A 6,928-nucleotide genomic window follows, 5' to 3' on the forward strand; every position below is an offset into this window, starting at 1 on the left:
TATACATAGGCTATAATAATTGAAAGAGAAAAGGGGTTGGTAGCTGATAGATATAAGAGAAACAAAATTAGATAAAATAAATTAAAATGAGAAAGATGAAATTACAAATTTTACTCTTCTTTGTTTTCTGTTCTGTATTCTTTATTCTCAGTCTTTTCCCAAACAAAAACAGATACATATATGTATATATATACCTACACAATATATATACACATTGTATATCTTGTAAAATGAAATCAAAGAATCATTTGGATTAATCAAAATCATGTAATCATCCAATGTAATCACGAAATAAACTTAACATAAAGAATTCAATTTTTTTGGATCAAAGCCTCGCAAAATGATGGACAGACTAACGCTATGAAATCCCATATTTTTGAAGTATTTAATATTTTAGTAAGAGGTAATGGTGGGTTGTTATTTGGTGGCGAAATTTTTAGACGAGAACCTAATTTATTTCTTTATATTTATATTATTTCTTTTATATCTATCTTAGGTTGAAATATAGTACACAGAATATTCTAGAATAGGACCCTTTTTATGGCCATTATTTAGGCCTTAATGTTATTTCCTATCTTGTACAGTTTCCTAGATATATATATTAGGTATTGATTTCTTAGATATATTTGTATTGTCATAGTTAGGTTTCTAGTAGGATACTCTTTCTCAACCTATATATACGGGCCTTCTATTGTATAGGATCAATTTCATGGAATAAAATATATATTATTTCCTCTCTCTCTACTATTCTAACATGGTATCAGAGCCTAAAAAACCCTAGCCACCCTCTCTCTCTCTCTCTCTCACAACTAGCCACCACCGAAACCCCTCTCCAGCCACCATCCACCAGCCAACAGCCTCTCTCCTCCTCTTCTAGCTAGCTGAAACTCCTTCCCAGCCCATGCCCACCAGCCAAAACTCCTTTCCAACCCCTATCCACCAGCCGACAACCCCTCTTCCTTAACCCTTGACCCTCAACAATCCCTAGAAACCCCTACCGAGGGCTTTGTGAGTGTCGACCAGTCTTTTATGTGAGTGAGATTGATTCGGCTCTATCCCTAGGGTTTGTTTTACCCTTTTTTCCTTGTTTGGGTGCTCCAAATTAATGTGTTGAGCATTTTTTCCCTCTTGTTTGTGGAATGGGCAACTGGATTTATTTGGTAGCATTTAATTGGATAAGAGTTGAGTTTTTTCCGGCCTCTTGCTTTCGTTTTTTGGACTGTGTTGTTGTGACTTTGTATGTCTTTCAAACCTATCACTATGACTGATGAGACACCTCCTGCTGCTCCTTTTGTTGAGACCACTAAACATATTTCCATGAGCTCTGATTTTTTTCTTTCTCACCACACTCTCGTTCATTGCATTACGAGTGTGGTGCTGAATGGGAAAAATTTTGTCGTATTGAGCCGTTACCTTAAACTTTATTTAGGGAGCAATGGCAAAGCTCATTGGTTTTTACCTTCTACTACCCAGCCTAATGAGATCAACCCTAAACAAATCCAGTGGAATATTGATAATTGCACTATTTTAGGTTGGATGCTTAATTCTATGGAGGATCGTATCTACCACATGTTTCTTTATTGTGACATAGTCTCTAGCCTCTAGTGTGCTTTGTTCCAGATGTATGCCCATGCTCATAATGATGCTTGCATCTTTGAGCTTTATCAAGATATTGCTCGTGCCACCCAGTCTGCTTTGGGCCCTTCTGTGTTCGAGTTCTTTAGATACCTTCAGGCTCATTAGGAAAAATTGGCTCAATATGAACCCTTGACTAATTTACCAGCCGGTGCTGCTTCTCTTGTGACCAAACGCCTTGCTCGCTAACACACTTACTAGTTTTTCATGGGTTTAAACTCTGAGTTTGAATCTCTTCGAACTCAGATTTTAAACACCTCTCCTATTTCGTCCCTCTATGAGGCATTTGCTACCATTGATAATGATGAGCGTCACTGGCGTTTGGTTCAACTGAGCTCTCTTTCACTCTCTCCAGTTTTATTTGATCAAATGGCTCTTGGGATTCTTCGGGTTCCATTACTTGCCATCATTGTGGTACTTTTGGGCATGTCAAGGCGCGTTGCTTCAAACTGATTGATTGAGAAAAAGATTGATTGTCAAGGCGCGTATTGATAATGATTGAGAAAAAGAGAGGAATGAGAAAAAATGATTGATTGATGTGTAATAGAAAGAAAAATGATTTTGAATTTTTTTTTCTAAATATTGTCCAAATAATTTGTTATGTTTTAGATATATATGGGCAATCCAAAAAATATACGCAAACAGTAAACAAAATATGAAGAAATGAAAAACAAATGTAATAAATATGAAACGTTTTAAATGTATGTAGATTGAGTAAATATAAATTAGAAAAGCAGTTTTAAAATTTAAAAACGTTCTTACAGACTAATATATACATATGAAATTATGTCCTATAGATTATATTAGATCTATTTACAAAGTATATTTAGATTACGTATGTAAAAAAAGTAAACAAAATTAAAAATATATATATATATATATAACGATAAAAAATAAAAATAAAATTGACTATAATATTGTAAATTTTTTTGATTACGTATGTACAAAAAAGTAAACAATTTGACTATAATATTGTAAAGGGATTTTTGGTGAAAAGTCTCTCCCATTGGGCCTATTTTGTGTGAAGCCCACGGAATTAAACAATGACTCCAAAAACCCCTCAATTAAAAAAATGTCATGAATTGACTGAAATGTCCTTTCATATAAGTGGGGAAATGTGAAACAATTAACAGTAAAAATTTACTATCAATCAAAGTAAAATTTTACTTACTATCACTATCAAAGTAAAATTTTACTGTCACCACAAGTCCAAAAGTCAATTTGTGTTGATAAAATTTTACTGTGGTTTAGTGTAACATTGTACTATATTTTAGAGTTAATTTTTACTATTAGGTTTGCCAAAGATTGACAACTCATACAGTGTGTCACCAACACAACTTGAAACATGAATGTAAAAGTAAAATTTTACTCTGAAATAAGAATAAAATGTTACACTTTGAATCTAAGAGCAAAATGTTACACCCTAAATTTAAAAGTAAAATTTTACTCTGTATAAAAGTAAAATTTTAATCTGAATAAGAGTAAAATGTTACACTCTGAAATTAAAAGTAAAATTTTACTTTGAAAAACTAGTAAAAAGTTAGACTCTGCACAAAAGTAAAATTTTACTCTGTATAAAAGTAAAATTTTACTCTTAGACTCTAAATCTAAAAGTAAAATGTTACTCTGCACAAAAGTAAAAAAGCGGAGGTAGTGTTTGTGGCGGCTGAAGTATTTGGCAATGACCACCTCTTGACAGCAAAATTTTACTGTCATTCTAACACCAGAGTAAAATTTTATTCTAATTCTCTCAAACAAAAAACAGAGCAATTGAACCAGAGTAAAATTTTACTCTCATTATCTGAAACAAAAAACAGAGCAATAGAACCACAGTAAAAGTTTACTCTGGTTCTGTCAAATGAAATTAGATCAAAAACAACAAAAATAAATTCAAAAAAAAAAAACAAAACAAATTAATCAACAAATCAACATATTTAATTGAGAAGAAAATTTTCTAAAACTCGATCAACAATTACAAATCTTAATGAAATTCTCGTTTAATTGAGAGTGTTGATCGTCGGCGGCGAGATCGTCTATTGTTGACTAAGTGAGAGATTTTTAGCTACGAGATCTTTAGATTTGGAGATCGTCTTCATCGATTTCGTTTATCCAAGATCTTCAACTCAGATTTCAAATATTTCAAATGTATGATACGTATATATAGAAGGGCAATATTGTGATAAAAAAAAAATAGAAATTGTAAAATGTCCTTATTAAGGTAGGCATTTCCTACTCAGGAGCTTTTTGAAAGAAAATTGATTGGGTTATCCTTTACCCTAATAAAAAGGCCCAAAAAGGGGGTTTCACCAAAAATCCGTATTGTAAAAGGTTGACTATAAGACAAAAAAAATACAAGACTGAAAAAAACTCTAATTAAAAACTAATTTTGAAAACTCTTGACCAAACTCTAATTAAAAACTAATTTTGAAAACTCCTGACCAAACAAGTTTTTAATTTGTAAATTTCTAAAAATTACTTTCAAAATATATGACTCAAAAACTAGTTTCAAAACTCATTACCAAACAAGTTTTAAATTTTTAAAACTCTTTTCAAAAACTTATCTTCCAAAATGAATTTCAAAATTAAACCAAACAGAAGTTTTGGATAAAAATGCAAGGTTATTAAGTGTAATTTACCCAACATATAACATTTCTCTCAGTTTGTTTAGGATGGAATAGGTATAAATTGAAAGAAATAGAAGAAAATTTAATTTCTATGAGTTTATTTTGCTTAAAGTGGTGGAAAGTATAAGAAAATTAATTTTCTTGTACAACTCTTATTAGCATTGTAACTAATTTTTTATTTTTTGCAAAAAAATCACAAGAAAACACAAGAAAAATTAAATGTGTGAGTTATGTATAACTAAATTTTTAAATTTTAAATCTTTTTCTTACAAAATTTTCATCTTAATCAAATGCTTGCAAGAAAATATATTTTCTTTTCTATTTCTTTTCTTTCACTTCATTCTCTTTTACTTTCACTTTCTACCAATTTTTTTTTTTTTATAATCAAAGGGAGAGAGAAATATTGTACCCAAAAAAATTTGCAGAGGAATAAATGTTGTATGGGAAGAAAACAAAGGGGGGGGGGGAATAAGGGAGTCAATTAAGTTTGGTCGAGAAGGCTAATCTGTAAACGTTTTATTTTGTTTTGTTTTGTTTTGTTTTATCAACAAACAAAAGAGAATACATGAATGTGCTTTTTTAATATTAAAGTTAATTTCAATCACTTGGATCAAAACAATTAGAAAAGACAAAAGCAAAAAAGCAAAAGTAATGAATAGTAAAAATATTAACGTTGTGTTTTGCTGGAGAATTTGATGAGAAAAATGAAAAGGGAAAAGAAAATAGAAATAAAAGAAGAAAGAATTGATAGGATTTGAATTTTAAGTTATGTTTGGTTGAGTTGGGAAATGGAGAAAGAAAATAGCTTAGACTGTGTTTGGTTGGAGGAGTTGATAAAAGAAATGAAAAGGGAAAAGGAAATATAATATCACTTCTTGTTTGGTTATAGTGGAAAACACAAGAAAGAAAGAAAAAAAAAAAAAAAAAAAGAGGGAAATGCAATCCCACTTTTTGTGTTTTGGGTTCACTTAGACTTTTTTATTTTTTTAATTCCCAACTTAACCAAACATAGCTTAGAATTTGAATTCTATCAATTCTTTCTCATTTTCTTTCTATTTTTCTTTTCCTTTCCCTTTCCATTTCCTTCATCAAATCATTTAGCCAAACACGGTCTTAAAAGATAAAATGTGGGATTGCATTTCTCTTTCACTTCCTTTTTTCTTGTGTTTTCCATTTGTTAGGTATTTGTAATTAGTAATCCTATTTGACAAAATTCCTTTTAATTGTGATTTTATTCGCTCTTTTGTTTCAATAAGACTGTGAGTGTTTAGATGCGAATTTAACTTAAAGCCAAAATTGTTTGACTACTCAAGCGGTCATTCGTATCTCTGCTTGTGTCTGAATTTCTGGGAGACAAGTTTTACCGCTCTAGTGGTGGATGTTGCGCTTGAGCGGTTGGCCTATATGTTTGCACCGCCTTTACTCACACCACTGGAGCGGTAAAGTATGCGCTTGAGTGGTCTTCGCAACTCTGTTTAGTATAAAGTGCACCGTTTGCTATTTTTAGGGTTTAACCCGTCCAAATTCTCAAAGAGGAGAGCTACCAAGGCTTTCTATACCGGAGGGTGTTTATATATTGGTTTTCTTCATGATTTGAGAGTGATTGATGGATCTACGAGATTATATTGACATCATCAAGGGGTTTATTTTTATTATTTCATTCATAAAAGAGAGAGGTGTTCTTTGGTGAATTTCGAAAAATTTGGACTTGAAGCTTTGGTGGATTCGGAAGTGGCTTATCGTCGTGGATTTGACATTGGCGTTGTAGATTCAATATTGGGCAAAGCAATTCCAAGGTGAAAACAGTGGTGGAAGAAGCACATGGAGTTTGGTTTAATTTGAGCATAAATTTGCAAAGTAATTAAGGGTACTCGTATGTAATTCCTTTTTGTCTTCTTAGTAGATTATTTTGTAGTTTTAACTTGTGATTTTTTTTAATTACAATTAGAGGTGTTTCAATTGTAATTTTTTTCACGTTAAATCGTTGTGCCAATTTATTGTTGATTATTTGATTGGCATTGATATTCACTGTTTAAAATTGAAACATAATCACGAATCAATCTCGAGGGTTTTTAGATTTTTCACCATTATAACCAAACAAAAAATAGGATTGCATTTCTTTTTTCTTTTCCATTTCTCTCATCAAATCTTCCAACCAAACACAACCTAAGGTGGTAGGTAATAAAATGGTAGACAAAGACTATGTTTGGTAGATGGATTTGATGCGAGAAATGGAAAGGAAAAAGGAAATGCAATCTCATTGTTTGTTTGGTTATAATAGAAAGCACACAAAAAAAGAAAGTGAGAGGAAAATACAATTTCACTTTTTATCTTTTGGATTCACTTAGACTCTTTTCTTTCTCCATTTTCCAATTCAACCAAACATAACTTAAAATGTGAATCCTACAATTCTTTCTCATTTTCTTTCTATTTCCCTTTTCCTTTTTATTTTCTCGTCAAATCTTTTCAAACAAACAGAGTCTAAGGATTGATTATGTAACAAATATGATTGGTCCATTTTGTCATGATTTTATGAAGTGAAATAAAGTAGATAAAGAGAAGGGAGGCATATGCATAAGATCAAGAAAACAAGATAACAATGTTACATCTCTTTAATTTATTACTCTTAAATAACTTTTAATAATGTGATATTGAGATTAGACCCCAAA

Source organism: Camellia sinensis, chromosome 2 (assembly GCF_055761805.1).
Source record: "Camellia sinensis isolate YWXY chromosome 2, ASM5576180v1, whole genome shotgun sequence".
NCBI lineage: Eukaryota > Viridiplantae > Streptophyta > Magnoliopsida > Ericales > Theaceae > Camellia > Camellia sinensis.